Source organism: Palaemon carinicauda, chromosome 2 (assembly GCF_036898095.1).
Source record: "Palaemon carinicauda isolate YSFRI2023 chromosome 2, ASM3689809v2, whole genome shotgun sequence".
Taxonomy (NCBI): Eukaryota; Metazoa; Arthropoda; class Malacostraca; order Decapoda; family Palaemonidae; genus Palaemon; species Palaemon carinicauda.
In genome coordinates, this window is record NC_090726.1 from 138,425,721 (window position 1) to 138,453,270 (window position 27,550).

A 27,550-nucleotide genomic window follows, 5' to 3' on the forward strand; every position below is an offset into this window, starting at 1 on the left:
TATCAACTTGAATTAGAGAATAATTTCAAAGTCATAAAACTGAGTATGATCTGTAATAAAAAAAAAAATTCTTATAAAAATTGATTTAATTGCTTTTGAGTTAGTTTGATTTAGCACTAAAGTTACAGTTTAGTTTATATACTTTATCATAACATATATATAACTGTTAGTTATAAGCCTTGAAACATCTTATCCAGCCTTGACATTTTACTTTTAGTTATTTTTCTTAAATTCACAGAACTTAATTTATGCTAAAATCTTCGTCAAGTTGTAAACAATTCCACCCGTAGACTGAATATTTTACAATAAAATAATCATTCTCCTCGTGATCGATATCACATTTTTTACGGTCTTCATCAAGTTTTAGAAAATCTTTCTTGAAATAGATACAGTGGATGACGTCCAAAATCTTTCTTCGGTTTTCTTCATCGGCGAATTTCACTTTTTTTCAAAAAAATATCTAAGATTCATTCGTTTGGATTTTGTATTCACTTACACTCCAACATTTGAAGTCATATGCGTTAGAATTGATGACACTTAACACTAGCAGAGTGACGTCTGGTCTGTGACAGCTGATCCTCTGGGATGTATAGTCTTGCGACCATAGCCTCTGTTATCATGTTATCGGCAGAGATCTCCTCCCTTTATTAGCCACGCCGTATTCCAGCGGATTACCGAAAATCAAATGATTTTTATAACAATTAGATTTAATGTCTAAAGCCCAAATGTAGTATCCCATAAAATGATTAGATAAATCTTTTAGCAAAATAAGCCTTAGCTCTTACATAGCCTTAGGGGTATTTTTTTTAATATTTTTTTTTTTATTTTTTTTATTTATTTATTTATTTTTTTTTTTTTTATTAAAGGTGTGTTTATGGGGGGTAAATCAAGAGTAAAAGTTTCTTGGTTGATAATTATCTGTACAATAGATTTCTGTTCACTCAATATTTTCTGGATTTTTCTTTTCTCTTGTAAACTTGGGAGCTATTTTCTGTGTCCTAACAGCTGAGGGGTGGGCCAAGCTTTTCATAATGTTCCAGCTCCACATTTATGAAATATTTGCTTTTGAAAATTTTCAATAGATTCTTTGGAACTTTTGTAAATGAGTCTTTATGTTGTTAGAATTTCTATTACCGTTCTTATTTTCTTTGTTGAATTTGCCTTAAATGATTGTAATTTTTTCATCATTTGGCTGTTATTAAAATTCGTTTTGGTTACATTAAATTGTACCCTTCCGAATTTTCTTTATTACAAAGAAAAGTAAGGCACTTTATTGAAATTGATAAAATCTTATGTTAAAATGCTTTTAGCTATATGTAAGACCTGGTTTTCGTATTTGAAAGACAATTCTGAACAGAAGTTGAGGCTGGAATTATTCATTTCAGGATTAGATTATCTTACTTTTATCATTAATATATTGGACTAATACAGAGTTTAGCTTATCAATGTGTATCGTGAATATTCATACACCACCAATACAAGGAAAGCTCGTGTACAGTTACATATCGGATTAAGTTATTTTAGCTAATCTGCCATAATTGAGCAAATTGCGTGTGAGTTTTTTTTGTACCATTAACTATTGTACCATAGAATTTTATGTGTAATGAGTTTGTAATAATGATTCATCTTGGGGACTTCCATAGTTTATTTTTGATTAAATAATGATTACATAGTCTCCTTATGATAACGAATAGAAAATTAATCTTGTGACTGATAACGGTTATATAAGTCTGGGAGACAAGACCTTGACGTTAGATACCTGCTAATCATAATGTGCTCTTTTAGCAGTGGTGTACCATTCTTTTATATGTACTCATTTTCCCATGGTCTTATTTTATTCTTTATGGACCATATAAAAAATAGGATGTCAGAACCACGTTAACTTTCTGTCACTGATCGATGACTCTTTTGAGTAATTTGGAAAATTTGTGAATGGTCACAAGTCTGAAAAAAAATATGCTTTGCTTACCGATTGGGTAGTGTATGGTCATAATCATTAGTCATACATTTCATACATATGTAAGGGAAACCTAACGGCAATTACTGCGCTGAATACCAAGATTTGGTTTTGACTCCTTTATGCCCAGAAAAAGTCGATTCTTTTGCTGGGGAAGATTGTGTGGTCATTAGACTTTTGAGGAAAGTTACACTGTTAAAAAACCGTAAATCTAATCAGAAATTTCCGTAAAAATATACCGTTCTCAGCCGTATTTCAGTAAAATACAGGCGACCGTAATTTCTACCTTACTTTATTATCTTTAATAATTACGGGTTTTAACAGTGTATCTAAATTTTATCTATTGAGCGGATAAACCAGTTAGATATTAACTGAAAAGCGGAGTGAATGCAACTAACTTTATTTGGACTGAGCATGAGTATATATACAACCTGTTCCAGTCAAGAACGGCACAAAAATTCAATGATTCAAGAACATATAGGCATAAACAGGTTATCAGTGCGAGGGGAGAGCGATAACGACAATATATAAAAAAAAATAGAAATACCGTTACAGTGTACGACCGTGTGTGATATATGTACGGTACACTATTTATCACTATATACAATATTATATATATATGTATATATATAATGTGTATTTGTATATATATATATATATATATATATATATATATATATGTATATAAATATACCTTTCTCAGTGGGAGTACCTAGACGTGGTAAGAAGGTTTGTGTATCGCCATGATCAGCAAAGCTGTACTAGTCAGGCCACCCATTCTGGGTTGGTTTGCTGTGAGTGAGCCGACGAAAATATCCCATCATCACCAAGCCTCACTGACCAGAGTGGTGATGAAAAGTGGCTAAACCCCAGACATTAAATTACATGTCTAAGGCCTTTGTCCTGCAGTGGACTAGAAACGGCTGTATTTCTGATTTTTGTTTAGATATATATATATATATATATATATATATATATATATATATGTATATATGTATATATGTATATATATATATATATATATATATATATATATATATTCTTTCTAGCTAAACTACAACCCACCCTAGTTGGAAAAGCATGATGCTATAGGCTAAAGGGCTCCAACAGAGATAAATATCCCAGTTTGGAAGGAAATGAGTAAATAAATAAACTACAAGAAAAGTTATGAACAATTAATGTAAGATATCTTAAGAATAATAACAACATTAAAATAGATCTTTCAAATATAAACTATGAAAAAGACTTATATTCCTGTTCTACATAAAAATATTTTCTGCAAGTTTAAACTTTTGAAGTTCCACCAATTCACCTGCCTAATTAGGAAGATCATTCCACAATTTAGTCACAGCTGGAATAGATATTCTAGAGTATTGTGTTTTGATTATGAAGTCGTGGCAATTAGAATTAACTGTATAACTAGTATTACGTGCAGGATGCTACTGTCTGGGAAGATCTTAATGGAAAGAATGGTCAGAATTATGAAAACCTGCATAAAGACATTATTATCTAGTTCAGGAAAAAGAATTTTGATAGACTGTAAGTTCTTGTCCAACAAATTAAGATGAAATTCAGCATGTGAAGACCAGGCAGGAGAACAATACTTAAAACAAGTCAAAATGAAAGAATTAGAAAATTTCTTCTACTTAGATGGATTTCTAGAAATCTTAAATGACTTTCTCAATAAGCCATTTTTATGTAATTGAAGAACCAGGTCGAATGTGTTTTTCATAAGTAAATTTGCTATCTAAAATTACACGTAAAATTTTAGTCATATAGAGTTTAAGAATCATTATCAATGCTGACGTCTGGATGTTGTGGAGCTACTGTCCTTGATCTACCCACAATCATACTTTGAGTTTTGTTAGGATTCAATTTCATGTCCCGTAATTTGCACCATGCACCACTTTTAGCCAGATCTCTTTTAAGGGATAAGCAATCCCAGATCTACATTCAGGAGATAGAATAAATGCGAAGAGAGAAGCATCATCTGCATATGCAACGAGCTTGTTTTCTTGGCCAAACCACATATCATTTGTATATAGTATGAAAAGTAATGGGCCAAGAACACTACCCTGAGGAACACCTGATATCACATTCCTATACTCACTATGGTGCAAATCAACAACAACTCTCTGCAATCTATTACTTAGAAATTCAACAATTAACTAAGAAAAGACCCACGTACTCGCAACTGTTTGTGTTTGAAAACAAGGGCCTCATGATTAACATTGTCAAAGGCAGCTCTAAAATCAAGGCGAATCATAGGAACTTCCTGACCTCAATCAAGGGATTTTTGTACAGTTCTGAGAAGGTAAGAAGGGCACCACGTGCTGCAAGGCCTATACAAAGGCCAAATGGCAATCTAGGAAACAGATAAATTCTGTCAGCAAACCTAGTCAGGCGTGTGTGTGTCTGTGTGTACATGTGTGTATGCATACAGTATATTTAGTATATTTCTCATGTTTTTACTAAAGTGATACCGGGTAAATGATTGGAAACATTGGGCCATTTGAGTGCTCACACACATGCAGATTGAAAAATATGCTATAACTTTCTTTTCCCGTCATTCTATATGAATGAAATTGTGATTGCCAGTAGCCTTCGAGGAGGATGTTCATCTGTCATCAAAGAGAGGGGTTCAAAGTCTTTCACACACAATGCGGTCACTTCCTGGTAAATACCCAAGGAGGTTAAATGACCTGACCACGGATTATGGTCCCCTTTGATTACTAGCTTACTTGAACCGAAATCTCATTCCAATTTCAACGTCATTATTTTTTTTTTACTGAAACATGAAAATATAATCTGTATTTTATGCATTACAAGAATGTTTTAGTAAACTACAACTGGTACACATATCATGCAGATTTCATCTGTGCAATTAGCCTTGGACTTAATTGTTAGAAGAAAGGATTGTGACTAAGTTTGTAAATGCTACTTATACGAATAAAATTGTCTTGCTTAATTCAAATTGGTAAATACATAATGGATAACTAAGTTTTTTCTCATCATCCAAATTCAAAGATAAACTGTTGATTTACTTAAAATGCAAGTGAGAAAACTGTTGATAAAGCGTTAGTTCAAGTATACCAGAAGCCAAATAGCTACTTGGTGGGGAGCATCTGCACTTGGTAAGCTTTTGCACCAGATTTATTGAGGAATTTTTGGCCACCAAGGGATTCACAATCCTTGACTAGAGAGATATCTTCTTTGAATTACAATGTGTCTACACCCTAAATGTTTGGCTGTTTGTAAGGTAGCAATGTTAAGTTCATATTACTAACTGCCCACGTAATGGTAATCCTCAGTAAATAGACTTATTGATGTGTGGCATTATTGTTGGCCTGAGGAGGGAAAGGCTTATTAGTCATTCATATGGCATTTCTGACCCAAGTGGTTCACACTCAGAGACTATTCACTCCTCTGCCTTTAAGGCACATTGTAATTCAAACAATTTGCACTTCCTAGAGCAGCAATATCTAGGCCGTATTACTTGAGTTATTGACGCAAAGATGCATCTTTTAATGAGTTCCAACATAGAATAGTAAAAAATAACAGCCTCCTCAAGTTTTTATATATATATATATATATATATATATATATATATATATATATATATATATATATGCATATATACTGTATATGATATACATACACACACATATATATACATATATATATATATATATATATATGCATATATACTGTATATGATATATATATATATATATATATATATATATATACATATATATACATACATATACATATATTCATATACATACATATGAAAATAGAGCACGAAATAGAGCAAGAGAGGGAGAAAGAGGAAGAAAGGGAGACCATATCCAAGATATGTTTCCATAAATTGAGAGGTTTCAATTAAGCATCCACAAATTCTAATTCTAATTGCCCGTCGTTCCCAATGAGGGCATCTGAAGTTCATCAGTAGATGCTAATATAGTATGAATAGTTCTTAATCGTGGTGCTACTAGGCTGTATACTTTGCCACATGGCGGACACATCAGATGAGGAATCTGGGCCGCGGAGTACTCATTTCTGGTTCGCAGCCGCCTTTTTAAGGTGAGGTGATCTGTGTGATCTTGGTTTAGGGCAGTGGATCCCATCAACACTCATTCCTCAGACCATTCACTCGTTAGGAAGGATTTTCAAGTTAGTTGGTGGAATGTTTTTATTTTTTTCAAGGTTAACTTGGTTTAGTCTTTGTATCTCATCTTAGGGTCTGCAGCTCTTTGATGGCCTTCTTTTAGCTGCCCATATAAAAATTGTTTTGGGAGTTGTTTTCCAGGCATACAGTTTATGTGACCAAGCCAGCATAGTTGGGGTTTGGTGGGCATGACTTCGTTGCTTGTGCATTCCATTTGTTCTCCTAGCCTATACCATCCGGTACGTAGTACTGGGTATGCATCTTATTCTAGCAGTCATGCTTTCTTCATCATAAGTCTCAACACTACACAGTATTCCAGAAGTTTAATTCTAGCTGTGGCCAAATTGGGGAATGGTCTTCCTAAATCAGGCAGTTGAATCCATGGAAATTCAGAGGTTCAAACTTGTAGCAAATGCTTTTATGTTGAACATATACAGTAGACATAAGTCCATCTTCATAGTTTTTATATGACAGATCTGTTTCAACGTTGTCATCGATCTTAAGAAGTTTTATATTCATTATTCGTTTCTTCTCATATAATTTATTTGTTCACTTATTTCCTTTCCTCACGGGCTATTTTCCTTGCTGGAGCCCTTGGGCTTTTAGCATCCTGCTTTTCCAACTGGGGTTGTAGCTTAGCTAATAATAATAATAATAATAATAATAATAATAATGATGATGATGATGATGATGATGATGATGATGATAATAATAATAATAATGAATAATAGATGATTAATAATTAATAATTAATAATTAATATTTAATAATTAATAATTTATAAATAATAAATCATATATCATAAATAATAATAATTAATGATTAATGATTAATGAATGATAATTGATAATTAATAATTAATGAATAATGAATAATGATTAATAGATAATAAATAGTAAATAAAAAATAATGAAAAATGGATGATAAATAATGATTAATAATTAATAATGAATAATTAATTATTAATGATTAATGATTAATTATTAATTATTAATTATTAGTTATTGATTATTGATTATTAATTAATGGTTAATTAATAATTAGTAATTAATTAACAATTAATAATTTATAATCGATAATAATTAATAAATTAATAATTAATAATGATCAGTGATCAGTAATCAATGATCAATGATCAATTAACAATTAACAATTAACAAATAATGTGACAGAAATAAAGGGAGAGATATACAGTAGGCTAGTACTTAGAAAATATGATTTCTCTTTATCACTTCAGAGATCTGTCTCGAGAGCATAAGTGTCGTTTTCCATCAACTTTTGTTATGACCTCAGTGACACTTAGTATGCATTAAAGTTAGAAAGATTACTCTAACTACAATCAACTTTGAAGTTCTAAATTATACTGCTCCCGTAGAACCCGTATGTTTGTTTTTATCAAAGGCCTATTAATGCCTTCCAATAAATCAAGATAAATCAGTATCTTTCTTTATATGTCATTATCAGAAGCGTATCAGCTTTACAGTTGGTTCTCTTAATCAGTATTTTTAAAGATTAACTTATTTTTGAAAAAATATGACTCGGGCAATCTAATCTTACGTTCTCTGAAAGATATAACCTTCAAAAGATTCTTAATCAAAGTGCACTTGTCTCAAAAGGAAAAAAGTAAACACTAATTACTTTGAAAGCTTACTTTTGGTATGAATAAGAATAAAAAGTATAAGCGGTGCCAATTTCCATAGTCTCATTATACAAATTCCCCTCTTTGTGTTAGATTTCTCCGTCGATCATGAAGAATGACTCAAAAGAAAGTTTTAATCATTGTGACTTGAGATATTCTCTTTCTGAAGAACAGGATAATCATTGTTGTTATAATCGACTTTCCGATAGTTTTTTGTATGTTTTTATAATTTGGCCATTTTCAAATCTACTCAAAAAGTATACTCAATCTACCCAGATGTAAATTATGGGAAAATAAGATAATATCCAATTGATAATCTCGAGAAGTCACTGCCGTGAAAATATGCCATCCTAAAGTTGAAATAAAATGCGTCATATCACTCGATATATAATTCGGTTGTTAGAAATTCATACAATACTATGTGTCCATCGTGGCATTCCACGAATTCAGTTATGTTTGTATTCACGCTTGCAAGCAGTGGCTGAGCAAATTCTTTTCGAAAGAAAGTACATTTTGACATCTCTATTTGCCGTCATATGACATCTCTACGCATGAATTTTAATATTTAGCCGATGAACTCCATTCATCCTTTTCCTCTGAAGTTTAATGTACTTAGCCTTTTTTGGGGATAAATAGTCAGTAACAAATATATAGTGCCTGTAATACATCATTGAATGAGTAAAATTTTGCTAAATAAATGTAGGGGAAAAACCAAAACCTTTCATTATTTGCTATTGACAATCTACGCATAGCGATGAGGAAATAATGGATTATAATTGAAAAGTGACAGATTATGGTTGGTGTTGAGATCATTTTAAAATTTCGCCAAAGTTTTTCAAAGTCAACTAGTCCCAAAGTTATTGGAAAAAATTCAAGTATGCAAAGTGGGCTGTATAAATTGAAAAATTCCAATGGACACCAATACCACGCAGTTTGATTTTATCACATCTATTGTATAGTTTTTTTTTTTAAATTGCTTTTGTATTAGTTTTATTAATTACACAAATTTAGAGGTGTCATGTTATAATTGATTGATTAATACGAAGTTCTCTGGCGTTGTTACATCAGAGGTCATTTACACTGGTCATATTTCAGGTTATTTTAGTTTTCATTGTTTCACCATTTTCTCCAAAATAGGTATAGTCAAAATTCGGAATCTTAGGAGATCAAGTTTATCTTGGTTTTTACTGTCTTGATTCTTTATTCATATTATTCTTAATACATTTCTATCTCAGTCAAGTATGTTTATACAGGGAGGGTTTTATATGCAATTATATTTTAATGCAGCATCAGCCTAATTTGCATAGTTTACTTTTCAAACAGTTTTTTAAAGGTTTGCCTTTTGGAACATCTCAGACTTCATCAGTTGTTTAGGTTGGTCTATGTATACTAATCAAAAATTGAATAGAAGAAATTACGGCATTGGGATATGCTCACCGGCAGCATTTCTTTCTCCAAGTTAAGATTCAAATTTTTGGTTTCTATTGTGAAAAAGAAATAGGTAAATTTTATAATTACGGTCAATGTTAACAATATTATTGCTAGCTAAGATACGACCCTATAGTTGGAAAAGAATGAGGCTATAAGTCTAAGGGCTCCAATAAGCAAAATAGCCCATTGGGGAAAGGAAATAAGGAAACAAATAGAATGGTTTGTATCCTCATGCAAAAGAATTCTAATCCAAGGCAGTGGAAGGCCATGGCACTACCCAAGACTAGAGAACAGGGTTTTGAGTTGAAGTGCCCTTCTCTAGAAGAGCTGCTTACCATCTTCTTCTTTGTCTACATCTTTTCCCACTTCTATGTGGGGTCGATGTTTCTGGTCAGCTTTCTCTATCTACCTCTGTCCCACACCTCATCACCGGTTAATCCCTTTGATCGAAGGTCATCCTTGATACAGTCCACCCACCCTCGCTTTGGTCTCCCTCTCCTTCTCGTTCCCTGTACCTCCATTTCCATCACTCTCCTCCCAATATACTGTTCATCTCTTCTCATGACATGGCCATACCAACTCAGTCTACTTTCTTGGATCTTATCTGATAGTTTTCTAACTCCTGTGGTACCCCTAATTACCTCATTCCGTAGCTTATCTCTTCTTGTCACCCCACACATCCATCTCAACATTCTCATCTCTGCCACATCCAACTTCTTCTCTTCTGTCTTCTTTATTGCCCACGTCTCCGCTCCATACATCATTGCCGGTCTCACAACTGTCCTGAGTACTTTACCTTTCAACTTAACCCCTATTTTTCTGTCGCTTAGTACTCCACGCACTTTTTTCCAATTCTTCCATCCTCTGCTTGTATTCTGTGGTTTATTTCTGCCCCCAGATCACCATCCTCTGCAACTGTTGATCCTAAATATCTGAAATTTTCAACTCTTATCAGTCTCTCTCCTGTAAACTAACTTCCCCATTCTCGCCATTTTTCAATCTCAAATACTCAGTCTTTTTCCTGCTTATCTTCAATCCCCTATTTTCCATTTCTCTTCTCCACTCCTCCAGTTTCTCTTCTACTACCTCTCGCCTAGTGCTACATAGTATAACATCATCAGCAAAACCCATACACCAAGGAGACTGATCTCTAATACCTTGTGTTACTACATCCATTACCAGATCAAATAGGTAAGGGCTCAATGCAGATCCCTGATGTAGTCCCATATTTACTGGGAAACTTTCTGTTAGGCCTATAGTGCTCTTAACATTTGCTTCTGCCCTTTCATACATATCTTGGTTGATTCTTACGTATTTCTCAGGGACTTCCTTTTCTCTCTTACATCTCCACAGCTCCTGACGTGGTACTCGATCGTATGCCTTCTCCATGTCAATAAAGACCATATGAAAGCCTTTCTGTTTCTCCCGGTTTTTTTATCGTCTGCCTCAAAGCAAATATTGCTTCTGCAGTCCCTCTTCCAGGCATGAATCCAAATTGTTCCTCACCAATTGTTGTTTCATCTCTGAGTCGAGTCTCTTCTCAATGATCTTCTCCCATATTTTCATAGTATGGCTTATCAGCGTTATGCCTCTGTAGTTGCCACATTCCTGGATGTCTCCCTTCCCCTTATAGATTGGAATGATTAGACTTCTCCATTCCTCTGGATCTTTTCCTGATTGAAGATCTGCGTCAGGTCCCACAAGATATCTATGCCTTCCTCTCCAAGACTCTTGCATACATCTACTGGTATATCATCCAGTCCTGCAGCTTTACTATTTTTCATCATCTTTACTGCTTGTTCCACTTCTTTTCTAGTCACTCCTATGGTAACTGTCTCGTTTTGGGAGTCCATCTTCAAATGCTGTTCTTGGGTTCTCCTCATTCAATAGTCCTTCTTTTAATTTCATTCTCTTCTGCTAGAACTATACCATTTCTATCTTTTATTTGCCTTATCTGTGTCAGGTCTTTAGATGCAGTATCTCGGGCTTCAGCAATTCGTAATATTTTCTTCTCTCCTTCTGGTGTTTCCATCTCTTTATAGACTTCATTTAATGTCTCTGCCTTTGCCTCTGCTACTGCTCTTCTTGCTTCTTTCTTTGCTTGTTTATAGTTTTCTTTATCCTGCTCCTGTCCTGATAGATCTGCCTTCTTCTTGGCTTCTTTCTTGGTTTTTACCCGTTCTTGCACCTCATCATTCCACCACCACAATTCTTCATCATTTGGGGGTCTTCTCCCTGATAACTTTCCAAGTACTTCCTCACCGATCCTTAGAATCACTGTACTATTTTCGGTCCACCATTTTTGTATATCCTCATGTAACTTTACTGCTTCCAACACTCTTTCCTTAAACAAGACTCTCAGTTCTTCCTCTTTCAATGTCCACCACTTAATCTTTAGGTCCATTCTCGTCTTTTTACTTCTACTACAATTCCTTAGTCTGCAATCAATTACCACTAACCTGTGTTGCGCTGCTACACTCTACCCATTTATCACCTTGCAATTTCTAACTTCCTTCAGATGGTCTCTCTTACATAGCAGGAAATCTATCTGGCTCTCCCTGCCACCACTACTGTAAGTAATCAGTCTGTTAATCTTCTTCTCAATGAAGGTGTTGATCATTGCTAGGTCAAAAGCCAATGCAAAATCAATCACTCTTTCTCCCCCATCATTTCCCTCACCCACACCCCAACCTCCATGCACTCTCTCTATCCCTTCCCTACTAATTCCCAAGAGGCCGTTCAGATCTCCTCCTATAATTACCCTTTCCCTTGCAGGAATTATTCCAAGCTCCTGGTCCATCTTCTCCCAGAATGTATCCTTCTACTCCGCTGTACATCCAATTTGCGGGACATAGGCACACACCACATTGACTATTGTTGCTCCCAGTCCTAGCTTTAAACTCATAATTCTGTCATTTTTCCTATTCATTCCTTCAACTCTTTCGATAATATTATTCCTACTCCATTTCTTCCTTCCATATTTGCTTCACTGTAATGTAATTTACAACCTTCGCCTAGATCTCTTGCGTTATTTCCCTTCCACCTGGTCTTTTGCACACACAGCACTCCAATCTTCCTTTTCTCCATGAGGTCAACCAGCTCTCGCCCTTTTCCAGTCATTGTCCCCACATTCTGAGTTGCTACTCTCATCCTCTCTTCAGATATTTTCCTCTGAGCTTGCCTCTTTAACCCAGTCCAACCATGACTGGGTAGCCCTTGCCGATTTTTCGAAGGGATCAGGCGAGGTCCCAACGCGTCGCTTAAGGGGAACGCCCTACCATTAATTTCATTCTGATTATACTTGCTGACCATAGTTGTTTTGGCTAATTTTTTTTTCATGGCCGGATGCCTCTCCTGCCGCCAACCCTCACCATTTACCCTGGCTTGGGACCGGCACCAAGTTGAGGCTGGCTTGCCCCCCTCAGAAGAGCTGCTTACCATACAGTAGATAAAGTACCACTTTTACCCTTACCAAGCGGAAAGTAGCCACTGAACAATTACTGTCCAGTGTTGTCAGGTGTATGAGGAAAGATAAGAATATGTATAGAATAGGCCAGACTATTCGGTGCATGCATAGGTAAAAAAAAAAAAAAAAAAAAAAACGTAAGAAGAGGGGGATTCAGTGTAGTCAGGCAATATCTGCCCAGTCAAAGGCACCATTAAGTCTCTAGCGGTAGTATCTCAATGGGTGGGTAGTGCCTTGGCCAACCTACTGCCTTAGGTGAGCAGATAACAGTATAAAGATAGCATATAGGTAGATAGGTAGGAACAGGGGATTAATTATAGGGGCAGAGGCCTGGGAATTTTGTAATTTATTAGTCGGGTCTAAATATCTAAGCCAACTTATTTCCAGACAAACAAAACTCTATTCAGGTTTCAGATAAAAAAAAAAGTAACAATTATGTTTTTATATTCAAGATCTGGTGCCGACACGTTTCGTACCCCCTTTTTTTTAAGTCATTGTCAAGGCTACAATGGTTGAACAACATAATTACATTGAGATGTAAAAGCTATATTTTAGGATTCAAAAATCTTTCGAAACTGAAATGAATCAACAAGTTTTGATATGTGGAAACTTTGAAACGCTTATTTCACAGAACATCCCTGTATCTCCTGAATGATCTCACCAGCTCCATTTCGATGAAGCTTACAGTTGCACTCTTGTGGTTTCTTCAGGTCCGTCATCACTGGTATACGTAACCTGCAATGAGAAGTTTGCTCGTCCCTTCAATAATCTAAATCAGTAAACTACAATGTTCTTAAAGCCCAGTCTATTTATAGTGACACTGTTTCTTAGGATGTGGGGGTGGAGTGTGTCTTTCATGCCCTCTCCCTCTTAAGCCTTAAGGTTGCGCTAACCTTACTGTTGGCGTACAATATGGGCGATATGGATTAATGGATATTTTCTTATCCAGGTAATGCTGCCACCAACTGCTCTCATAAATTAAAGTCGGCAAAGAACAGTAAAAAGAATAAAAAAAGGAAATGGGTAAGGGATATGAGCAATGGCCTTAATAAAATCTTTTCAGGAGGTGATGTTGAGTTGTGCTTCAGTTTGCCGTATGGAAGACTGCTTTGATAATGACACAGGCATAGGCTTAACATGTTTTTATTCGTAATACTGTGAAGTACAGTTTAGAAAACATGAAAGATATAGTATTGGATTGTGGTGTGTAATGCTTCTCATTATCAGCGTTTTCAATTAGGCAAATTGATATAAAAAGGAATACTTCTGGTGGTATTCATAACTTGTAAATAAACTTGAACAGGTCTTTCCTTTGAACTCTTGTGGACGGTACTCTTCAGTGTTTGAGATACTATAACACAGTTAACCATAACAGATACAATACAAAAGGTTGGGGAAACGCCCTGACCGTTCTTGTACTTTTACAAGAGAATTTTAGTCGTAAACAAATACTTTATAGTACAAACAACGCCCTTTTTGTCCACGGCGCTACAATGACAAACATTAAGTCTTGCTTCTCCAGCATTCTCACCGCAGAAATCTTTGCATTTACATAATATCTTCAGATTCTCCAATATGGGCCTTTTGTGAAAGATACTGTGCTTACCTAATTTCATTTATTCTATTCTTACATCTGTTTTACCAAAACTATTGCTTTATCTAGTAACTAATAATTTACCTTACGTTTGCAATCCTATCTACTGTATATACAAGGATTCAGCTAAAATTACGATCCGTTAATTTAACAAGGATATATGAAAGGCTAGAAGAAAAAGAAAAAGGAAAATATTTCAACTTTTCAAAGATCCTTTAAATATCATGAAGAGGAAACTGAATGAAATAGGCTTATACATATCCACATATAAACACACAAACATATTGGCCCACATACACCTTTACGCTACTTGTAGAATTCACAAAGAACACTCTCTATGCAATTCAGGCAGTCAATGCCGCTCTGCTGTCAATGTTAATTATGCTGGGGTCAGAGACATGTGGAAACAGTAGTGCCATTGTTTGGCCCTGTCTGAGAGGTGATCTTGTAGAATGGTGTAGGATCTGAGACATCGAAGGGCACCCCAATCCATCGTTCCCTACGTTTGTGCATGGCTGTCTTCTTGATGGAAGAATGTAATATGATTCCTGTTGAACATTTAAGGTAATTCCTTGAAGCCCCATGCTCACTGCTTCATCTATAATTAGTCGGTCGTAGTTGCTTTCCCCCTGAGCTATCAGGGTTCCGTCGGGGAGGTTCAGGGAGGAGTTTCGGTTGTAGTTGTTAACATAACGTTGGTGCATTGCCCGCTCATTTTTCTGGACCAGCATATGTCTGAGAGATTATACATCTCCCGGCATAAAAATGGCTATGAATATATATGATTTTGTACATGAAATAACTACTGAAGAATTCTATTGTGTAGTATTTCAGCGAGTATTGTGGTAGGGATGCTAACCCCATGGGTCTTTTTTGACCCCAGCCGTTGCTGGTACCCTTTTGCAGCCATTTAAACTGGGATTGAACACTGCTGCGTAGGGCTGGTCGTGCGTGCTTGTTATTGAATAACGAAAAAAAAAAAGTAAATAAAAAAAAGGACGTTGAAAATCCCAAACATAGGGTTTTTTTTTTTAGATTTTATACATATTTAGTTTTGTGACGTAAGGACCGGAAACAATGTACGTGAATTTAATGTTTGGTAGCCTATAATATGAAAACTAATTTCAGTAGGCCTATTCTTGTTCTTTAATTAGCTTGGACTCATTGTTTCATGTATTCTGATTTTTTTTTTATTTAAACAGTGAGTACCGTACTTATATTTTTGTGCACTGTATATGTAAATGCATCAATTAAATGTCTTCACCATTGTCATTTTCATAATATCATTATTTATACTTGTTGATGTCTTTTGGGGACTAAGACCATACGGTAATTTTGTATATTATTACATCGTGTGACTACGCACAAGAAATATATGATTTCCTATAGCAAATAACGAGATTTAACCGATTTTGATGACCATTTCAATCGCAAACAAACAGATCAACCAATTTGGTTAGTTATAAGTTGACGAATTGGTTGATGTTATTACGGATGAAATGAATGAGAAAACCAGTTAAATCACGATATCTACTATAGGAAATCATATATTTCCTGTACGAAATCACACAATGAAATACAATACAAATGAACCATATAAATATTAACACTGTGGACATATATACTGAGTTAAAATATATAAACAACAGATGTCGGGGACGATAACATTAGCAACGTTACCAATGGTTGACAGAACTACCAACGATGACGAATGGTACACAGTGTTACCAACGGCACGATGTCATTACTAGAGGTAGAAATAAATTTTTCCATACGTAAACTAAATAAAACTTCCATAAAACTATTACACAATAAATAAAGAGTACCAAAAGGCCACAGAACCTAACAAACCCACCTAACCTTGCCTAGAAGTACCCCGGTCACAAAACACATATAATAAGAATGGGGGAATGACTTACCTTGATACACAGTACTACCAACGGAGACGAATAGTACACAGAACTACCAACGACACGATGGCATTACCAGAGCTAGAACTGCTAAATATCTCCTCAGATATATTCAATAATTTCTCCATATAAAAAGTACAGAAAGGCCACAGAACCTAACAAACCCACCTAACCTTGCCTAGAAGTACCCCGGTCACAAAACACGAATAATGACTATTGAGGAATGACTTACTTTTATGAAGGAAACGTCGAAACTTGCTGGACTCGGAAGGAAGAGACAAAAGCGCACGACACTAGGGGCAGTTTAAACGTTGAGGAATAACATTGTGAGATTTAAGAAAATGGTCAACATAACCTGAATTATCAACAAAATCACCATGGAATTGAGCCACTGCTTTTAGATACGGAATGCTGCAACCGGTACAAGTTTCTATAATATGTTCCATCTCAAAATACGGGAAAAAAAACGCACTAGTAACGAAGGACGAGTAACTAGGTCAAAGGTTAAAACGGGAAAGGCAGGGGAACAATGGGTCGGAAAACAGCGCATACAGAGATAAAGGAAGGGGGGGGGGGGGTAGGGAGATATCTGAATAGGACTAGAGTGATGATTGGTTAAGGGAAAAACAACGAACAAAAGAGAAAACATGAATGAACGAAATACGGAAACTAGACGAAAGAAAAGTTTTATAAGACACAGAGGAGAGAAAAGGAACTAACCAACAAAAATAAATACAAACAATATAGGAAGATAAAATGGAATGAACGTTAAATAATAGTGAATGGGAATATAAAATGAGGAGATCATACCGAGAATTAACTGGATAAAAAAACTAGTCCAGGGTAAGTATTTATGTGAAACCGAGAAGGGATAAAGAAATAACCCAACAAATAAAACCAATATAGGAAGGTAAAATGGAATGAATGATAAATAATATTGAATGGGAATAAAAAATGAGAAAATAACACTAATAAAAAGAGTAAAAGGGGGAGTGGAAACTCCTGCGCAGGGGGCGGGGGGATATATGCGCAGATCGGAAACTGATGAAACGAACGTATGTACAAATGGGAAAGGAAATAACAAAACAAATAAACCCAATATAGGAAGGTAAAATGGAATGTATGATAAATTATATTGAATGGGAATATAAAATGAGAAAATAATACGGTAATAAAAAGAGTAATAATGGAGAGAAACGAAGGACGGAAGGTGGGGCGAACGAACAAACGAACAAATGGGTGCTAATGTTAGCATGAAACGCTAACATTTGATCTACATCAGGTATGGAATGCTAACATTTAATCTACATCAGGCGTTGGCAGCACTGGTTACTGTATTACTACAAGAAATAACCTTTGAAACGGCTCCTCCCAAATATATCCAGGTATGCTGATTTGTCTTTTCCTACGGTTATAATAAATACCAGAAAGAAATGTATAGAGAAGAAAAGGACTGAATTACGGTTATATATCGATTCCCCAGTATGTTTTCCCCACCCAAAACCCCGAGTTCCCACTGGGGGTCCCCCATTATCGGCGGATATAGATGTATATATATTTCTGTAACTATTCATTTGCGACGGGAACGAGTGTTATTTTCGAAGGGAGCGTAATTTTTCCTATAAGAAAAAGTAGTTGGAATACTAGGATACATTGAGATGTAATAATATACAATGAAACCGACCATACTCCATATCCCACCCTGGGTGCGCTGGTGCTTGTAGTATAAAAATATTTGACAATTCATATCCCAGTTTCATACCATGTTTGGTTTTGAATAAAGAAAACATACAGAGAGAGAGAGAGAGAGAGAGAGAGAGAGAGAGAGAGAGAGAGAGAGAGAGAGAGAGAGAGAGAGAGAGAGAGAGAGAGAGTGTGGCTCATCCGTGAAGTGAACCTGAATTACAAGAGTATACTGTGTAACTTAATTTTCTGTAACGCACAGTCTATAGAAAACGAATCTAATATTTAATGCAGAAACTAGCATGTTCTCCATTTTTCTTCATGATAACGAGGTGAATTATGTTATGGAAATTAAAGTAAGCCTTCTTACATTCAAACTCATAATTTACATTGCATAGAATAAATATAAACAATAATGTGATTTTTTTGTAAACGTAGTCTTAGAGACATGTGGAAAAATTAGTATGTCCTAATTAAGTTTTAACGCGTTTCAAAAACTTTTATATCATTTGAGATATAAATATCAAAGAAACTACGCGATGAAGGCAAATGAAACTAAACAGACTTAATGCTGAACATCATAAAATTCATTCCTCCAAATCTGAATGAGATATTCAAAGGCTTGTGGATTCCATGAACGATTTCACAAATGTTTAATATGCGTACCGTTTGAGACACGGCACACAAGTCTGTAGTCCAGTTCCTCCCAAACACGCTCTAGCATGTCTTGGGTAACAGTCCAGTGCAGCAGTGATTCTCTGTTTGAGTTCTTCTAGGTTTGCAGGATGAGGGGAAACATACACTATTCCCTTCACATAGCCCCAGAGGAAAAAATCGCAAGGTGTTATATATATATATATATATATATATATATATATATATATATATATATATATATATATATATATATATATGCATATATATATATATATATATATATATATATATATATATATATATATATATATATATATATAGTGGGAAAATGTGTGGAAATAGTTTTGGGAAAACCGCCCCATAATAACTCGTCACACATTAATACCATTTCTGTGAATGACTATCTTCACACTTTATCTTTATTTATCATTTTTTATATTCATTTATCTCTTACATGATTTATTTCAGTTATTCTTGCTTTTTTATAATTCTTATTCATCCCTTTTTGAGCTACCCATCTCCTCTCTTTGTAACGTTTTTTATTTCTTTTTTTATTTTATTGGTAACCTATATATGCTCGTAACGTCACGACAAATAGGTTTTCACGCTAGTCTGTGATGCCTGTATGTAATGGTTCAGTGGTTCATATTACTTACTTATTTACGTACTTTGATGGCTGCTTTCCCTGTCCCATACAGCAGGGGAACCCCACTCTCTACAGGACATCCGCTGTCGATGCCAGTTCTTACTGGTCCTTACATTTATCACCTGCTCCCTCTGACCTCTTTCTCAACATCAGTAACCCCATGGATGCCCATTCTCACCTCCTCAATTTATATATCCTTGTCTTCACTCAGAACTATGGCAGATGCCCAAGGTTCACAAGAAGCACAATATTTATCATTATATCAAGATGACAGGACTCCCAGTGTTTGCAAAATTCAGATGTTTGTCCTCATACTGTTTGAGAGCTGTTGAATGTACATTTGCCAAAATTGAAGGAAGGGCCTCTGTCGAAAGACCTCAAGCCATGGTCATCACCCCTGCAAATCCTTTGGAAGAAGTATGGATCACTACACTCTTGGGGGATTACAGGCGTCTTTACATGCAGACGGAAGCAGACCACAACATCATAGACATCACCATCTACCCTGGATCTCCCGGAAAGGTTCTATATGATGCCCATAAACCCAGGAGACATTGCCAAGCCTGCCATTGCCTCTCTCTTTGGCACATATACTTTCAATTACTTTTGCTTCTGCCATCATAACCCAGGGGCCACATTTTACTGACTCATGGATGACTTCTTAGAGGACCTTCCCGTCTGCATATGTTGCGTACATGACATATTGTTATTCACCCCCTCTAAAGAATATCACATATGTCACCTGCACATCATACTCGACCACCTGTAACAGAACGGCCTTGTAGTCAGTACAATAAATGTATCTTTGTTACCAAGGAAGTGTTATTCTTCGGTCATTGCATCACTCATGAGGGTGTTCACCCTCACCCTGAGAAGGTATCAGTAGTACAGAAGTTCCTCTTTCCCTCAACCATCAAAGCACTACAGGATTTCTTGGACATGGTGAACCATTTACTATCACTGGATCTTGCCAGCAATCACCTCCTCTTTTGCCCCCCTCTACGACTCCCTTAAGGGCAAGCCAAAACAGCCGGAAGTCTTCCAACACAAAGAAAACCTATCAACTAACTACTACTCCTCTTACCTCTCCTGTGCCAACTGTACCCCTCCTACTCTTCAACGATGCCAGTGACATTGCTGTATTGGTAGGACTCAAACAAATAATCAACGGATTGCCCTGCACATGGGCCATTTTCAGTAGAAATTTTTCTAAGGAGGATTCAAGTTATTCTACATTTAACCGTGAACTAATGGCTGTGTATTTGGAAGTCTGTTACTTCCTCCACTTCTTGAAGGGCACATCCATTGTCATTGGCATGGATCACATGCCCCTTGTGCACCCCTTCATTTGAGCGTCCGATATTTAGCTCTCTTCTATTTCTGATACAACACTTCCCTGGTAAACTGAATCCCGTAGCCGACACCGTATCTAGAAACACACTGGTTGCTGTTCATATGAAAATGGATTAAAAGGCATTGGCAGAAGCCAAGCAAAAGGAAACTGAGAACCAAACCTGCAGGACATCCTATATTCCTCTCCACTGACAAGACATAGCCCTTGATGAGTTCTACGCTACCCTCCTTTGTATTGTCAGTACTGGAAGGCCACGTCCGTGAATACCTGCCTCCATGCCCCCACACCCCTCACACCAATCTACTGTACCGCTATTGAAGTCGAAGTTTATATGACATAGCATTACTAAAATTGCCAAGTATATGGTCCACACTTGTATTTCATGTCAAACCTCAAAGGTGCATTAACACATGGATTTCAGTGTGGGCACTTTTCATCAATCTCAGCATTGTTTTACCCACATTCATGTCGACGTGATTGGCCCCCTTACCAACATCTCAAGAGTACCATTATATTTTCACAGTAAGCGTTCTTTCCATGCGTTGGCTTGAAGCCCTCCTCATGTACTGATACCTTACTTTCCAGAAGGGTAGGAAGATTCGGCATCCCAGAGCATTTTGTTTCCAACAGGAGTACCAATTTCTCCTCTCCACTGCAGATTTCATTAGGGCATCTTCTTGTAATCACCCTATATTAGACTAACGCTTACAAACCCACACCCAACGGAACGGCGGAACGTTTTCATTGTAAACTTAAAGCACCTTTCATGTCCCTCTAAACCAACTTAGATTGGTTTCAACAACTTCCCTGGGTCCTCCTCTGACTGAGGATCACTCACAGGAACACCATAGATGTCTCAGTGGCAGAAATGGTATATGGAGACCAGTTGGTCGTTCCTGGAATTTTTTTTTATCCATCATCTCCTCTGATGATCTCCAGTGCCTTCGTTATATAGTGGGACAATTTACCACCATCCGTCAGAATTACAAGCTCCGAGTAAAGTAGCAGATACCGAAAGAGTTACACATTACAGCACATGTCTTCATGTGCACATTTGCTTGCAAGCTACCGCTTACGCTCCCATATACGGGCCCATTCCTTGTCATCCATGATAATCCAACAGCTTTCCTCCTCAATGTTTGTGGTAAAGAGGACTTGACCACCATTGACCATCTAAAACTTGTAGATTTATGTATGTATGTATTTATATACATATGTGTGTGTATGTGCATGATATATGTCTTAGTCCAGCTTATTAACTGAAGACAGAATCTTTCTGGACATGCTGAGATCCAGTTAGGCTTCAGGATAAGACAAAACTGCATTTGCGTTTTCTCTTCAGTAAGTGTTGCTGACAAGTGTTTCAAACAACTTTCATTGCTATTTTGTCAGGGCTATATTAGGAATAACAATTCAACATAAAGGCTATGTCAGTGAGCATTTAAAAAGAATATTTTCAAACTCCAAAATAATTAACATGTATTGATAAAAAAAAAAAACGTTATGATGCCCAAAATGTAAATTTAATTTTCTTTGATTAAAGAAACGGTGATTATTTTTTTTTTCATTTTATCAATGCAGCGCTGATTTACGTTAGTTTTCTATTCCTTTTATAAGGGTTAATCTAGAAAAAATTTGAATTGATTAAACATGAGGATACGTTCTGGAGATATGATGGAGAATGTTCTCCAGCTCAAGGGGAAGAAATAGTGTAAAGAAACTTGAATGATTAACACCTGCTGTTGCATCTTGATGGACACGTCTTCAGCAATCACCATCTTCCCATAGTCATCCCCCTCGTATGTGTGTATGTGTATATATATACACACATTCATATATATATATATATATATATATATATATATATATGAATGTGTGTATATATATACACATACAGTACACACACGTATATATATATATATATATATATATATATATATATATAGATAGATAGATAGATAGATGAATAGATAAATAGATATATATATGTGTGTATATATATGTATATATATATGTGTGTGTATATATATATATGTATATATATATATATATATATATATATAGAACATATATATATATGTATATATATATATATAGAACATATATATATATGTATATATATATATATATTTATATATATATATATATTTATATACTGTATATATATAGAACATATATATATATATATATATATATATATATATATATATATATATAGAACATATATATATTATATATATATATATATATATATATGTATATATATATGTATATATATATATATATATATATATATATATATATATATATATATATATGTATATATATATATATATATATAATATATATATATATATATATTATATATATATATATATATATATATATATATATATATATATATATATGTCCTAATTCGTGTATGTAGATGTCTTGTATATCTAGGTAAATTAAGTCAATATTTATGAGTATTCCACAAAAACCTATGTGTCTGAATGTTTTGCAATGGCTGCATTTTGATAACGAAGGCAGTGGTTAGTGGCCGATGAGCACTCGATTTGAAAAGACCCTCACCTGAGAGGGCAGTTGTGTAATGTGTACTTACGAACGAATCTTTTATAATAAATGAAGAAAACCCATATGCCTACGTCTCATTATCCGTTTGCATGGGTCATATATATATATATATATATATATATATATATATATATATATATACAGTATATATATATATATATATATATATATATATATATATATATATATATATATATATATATATATAATGTATGTATATATCCCTAAAGGAAGTTACTTAGTGGCATCAACGTGTTTCCTATATGATAGGAATCTTTGTATTTTTGTAATTTCTCCCGATTATCTGACTTGAGGTTTTGGTTAAAGAAACAATGATCATTAATTTTTCAGTTATTTTATTACTACAACACTGTTTTGACATTCCTTTGTCTTTATCAAGTCTTTGATAATTTACGTTATATTACAATTCCGTATTATATATGAGGGTTCAGGTAGAATTATGCTTAGGTGATTTTAAAAGAATATTTTAAATATCATAAAAAATGAAAAAGAAAATTTGAAATATTACAAAATTCAAGAGATATTATGAAGATTATGAGGAAATTAGCCGAGTATATGCTAGAGAATATATACTTATACATACGCAAACATGTGCAGCCATATATCTATACATATTTCAGTCGTATTATACTATAGTTAAGTATATATCGTTCTTTATTTAAGCCAAAATTATGTAATGGACAACAATTGCTTGTTCTATCAGGAAATGAAGATTCCTTTATTATTATCATTATGATTAGTGCTATCATTGTTATAGCTATTATTTTTTCTCAGTTTATCATCATTTCGATTATAGATTCGTTATTTTATTCTAATTTTTATATTTCTCATTATTTGCTATCAAAATCTTAAAAAATCTTTTGTCATTATTTTTCTTGGTGGGAAGGGGGTTGGGGGTGGGGTGGGGGGGGGGGCCGCACGTGCCAAGGTTCTTCACAGCCTGGATCTGCTAGTCCGCTCATTGACAGTTACGGGTAATTTGAATTATCAGTCAATATTCGAGGGCTAGGTGGCAATGCAACCTCTTCTGTTGAGTGCCTTAGCCTTTTCCGCACGGGGGGTTTTGCCATCACCAGGCAGAGTTATTTGGCCTATTCCCAGGCTGTACAGCAAAGTATTGACCCTCCACCACAGAAAAATGGAGCCTTTACCAGTAAACACCTGGCTTAATTAAACAAGAGATCGTGCGAGCACAAGATTTTGTCAATCTAATAACTAAACCATAAGGAGTTTTTTTTTTTTTTTTCTTTTTTAGATAGGCTGCTCGAGTAGCAAAGACCCCATACCACCTGAAGATTCAGAATAGTGACTCAAAATAAAACAACATCGTGTAACATTGCTCTCTGCTCTTCGACCCTAGTGCTGTAAATATTGATTGTCGTGACCGGTCCATGTAGCTTTTACCTTTGCTGTGTAAAACGTGAATTTTTGTGTTTGCTTTATAGTGAGAAAGTGTTCAACATAGATTAGTTTAAGTAATCTTGACATTTGTCTACCGTGATATAGGTTGTTCAAACTCAGTTTTCTTTTCTTATCTTATTTCTACATTTAATGCAAATAATGTAGTATTTCAATTTGAAAGCTTCAAGTCAAGTAGCCTTTCAGATTTTTAAGAAAAAATCAGCCATACTGAACTAAAGGGGAGAAACAGAATAATTTCTAAAGACTGAAGTATAAATAGGGAGTTTTTGAAGACGAGTAGTCATAGTTTGGCATGGCGTTCACCTTCATCAACAATCTTTACATATCAAATTCCTCTTGAGCGAGAGTTTGACTTAAAAGTTTTGGAGTTTTAGGGTTTTTTGTCTGGAATATTGGTAAACTACTTAAAATGGATTGGGATGAGTTAATTGGTGGTCGAGTCATTAGAGGCAGGCTCAGTCTTATTTATAGTTTTTTTTTTCTTTTTTTTTCAGATACTTGTTACTTTAATATTAAGTCCCAGAGATCATGGTGATCATGACTGGCTGTCAAAACCCTGTACTTACCATTTGTTTTTGTTTTTCTTTAAAAAATATTATCAGTATTTTAAGCCTAATTTTATAAAGGAGACATTATAACCTTTATTTTGTTTTTATGCCGAAATGCTTGAAATTAATATCTTAACTTGAAATTCTCCATTTATAATAGAATACACTCTTGAAAGCTATGACTGGATTTCATAAACGACTTTTTATTAACTGAATTTAAAAGCGCTATTCAATTGGTGTATATGAACATTGTTGTAGCACCATGTTACATAACGAATGATTCAGTCAGTAGAGTCAGTATGGATGCTACTTACCTTTGTGGAAATTTATGTTATCATTAGCAATAGATATAATTTTCCATATGTGCCTAATGCAACATCGTATTAACTTGTGCACAGAGTATGCACTTTACTTAGTTTGAGACCCCTTCCTCTGGTTATTATGCTCTTGTTAATATTTTTCTTGTCTATCTATAAGAAAAGGGATAATTCTTTTTAACTAACCATCAAGTACCGTGAGGAGTAAATTCCCTACGCAAATCTTTTACTGAATATTTTTTTTTTTTTCGGATGAATGTGTGTGTTCCGAGTATCCCACACCAACCTACTTCTATTTCAATAAGTAAGAGATCCTCTCGCGTCTTTGCCATAGCATTCAATTTACATTTATTAAAAGAAAAAAAAAATTCTACATACCCGGATACTTGTTTTTTACATACAATTTGCTATGCTTTCGTCTAAAATGTTTGAAGCATCTCTTCTCTTGATATGATCGTGTTAAAGAATTAAATATTCCCGTGACAGAGTCGCATTTTATAAAGCTAAGATTATTTTGCTACAAATATGTTTCTATATTTGCTTTTCCTTCTTTCTATCCCCCTTCTCTGGACACACAACAGAATGTTTTAACACAGCAAAGCTTTTTCGCATAATTAAGCCGGGCGGACGCTAGTAAAACAACAGCATAACGGTCGTACGCATTTTCACGCTGTAGCTACTAAATCATGAATGGGATACCTGTGCAAAAAAATCAACAAGATTTCCCATTTCATATGCTTACGTAAAATGTTCATCAAGAGCAAATCAAACATTCCTACACACACACACTGAGCCTTTCACCGTATATCCTTCTTGCACTTAAGCGTTTCCTAGATTTTAAGATATTATTCTTGCAGTTCTTTAACTTGATTTATAACTTAATTTATTCAGATCCTTTTACGCATTTCTCTCATCTTTTCTGTAAACAATTTGGAATTATACGATATTTTCACATGCATGCCCTCTATCCTTTAACATTGGATTTAGATTATTTTTACCAATAATCTACAGAATTTCTTACCATTTCAGTTCTTATGCCTTATAAAGTACGGAAACATTTCACCTCTTAACTGCAGTATTTCTTTCGTCATTCCATTCATTACCCACAATTCGGTTGCTTACAAGAGGTTTCTCAGCAATCCCTTCATACATTAACATTTTGACTTTCATAGATAAAGCAGGTACATATACATCATTAGTTATATATATATTCCCAAATGCCCGTATGAATCAATTGTACTCCCGGAAATTTACTCATACATATATCTCATCCAAACAATTTTGTTGTCATCTTCAATAATTTTCAAATTCTTCCTCTAGATTTTTGGAAATATTATCTTGAAAATTTGTCAGTAAGCACCTCATATATACAGTATATATATATATATATATATATATATATATATATATATATATATATATAGATAATATATGTATGGATACATATGTATATCATATTATATATATATATATATATATGTGCATACAATATATATATATATATATATATATATATATATATATATATATATATATATATATATATATAATATGTATGTGTGTATATATATATATATATATATATATATATATATATATATATATATATATATATATGTGTGTGTGTGTGTGTGTGTGTGTGTATGTATTAATTTAAACATTCATTCATACCTACATATATGATGTTTAAATCCAATTTTCTTCATCTGTTATGACCTGAATACACCCAACATTAAACCGTTGTGCACTTATTCACATTTGTTGGACAGAAATGCCAAAATGTGCATCATTATTTAGTATTCATTTCTATTCCAGATATTCAGGCTGTTCTGTTCATGGAATCCTGCTCACAAAGAATGCACTGCGAACTAGAATGGGGAAGGTAAGTACAGATATTTTCCTATTTGCTTTATATAAGAATTTAATTTTCAAGAAATCAAAATGAAATAGAAAATGATGAAGCCTGCTGAAGCTAGGAACTTTGTTTAGGAAAATTATTAACTGCGAATGTACTAGGTGCTCATGGAACAAATTTAGGTTAGGTGAGAATATTCAAGAATAAGAAAAAAATCGGGTTATGTAAATATATGTATTAAGAACAGTTCATAACGTTTACAAGTATTTTCACTTTTTATTTCATTAGGATACAGTATTTAC

General features: G+C 34.5%; 1 long non-coding RNA gene across 1 annotated transcript in view; it reads left to right on the forward strand.

Moving 5' to 3' along the window:
• LOC137622169 (uncharacterized) overlaps window positions 1-27,276 on the forward strand; it is a 170,691-nt gene extending 143,415 nt beyond the window's left edge. Inside the window, exon 5 of the long non-coding RNA XR_011040378.1 lies at window positions 27,209-27,276. This is a non-coding gene — a long non-coding RNA (uncharacterized lncRNA). The remainder of the gene's footprint in view (window positions 1-27,208) is intronic.
• The last annotated feature ends 274 nt before the right edge of the window (window positions 27,277-27,550 follow it).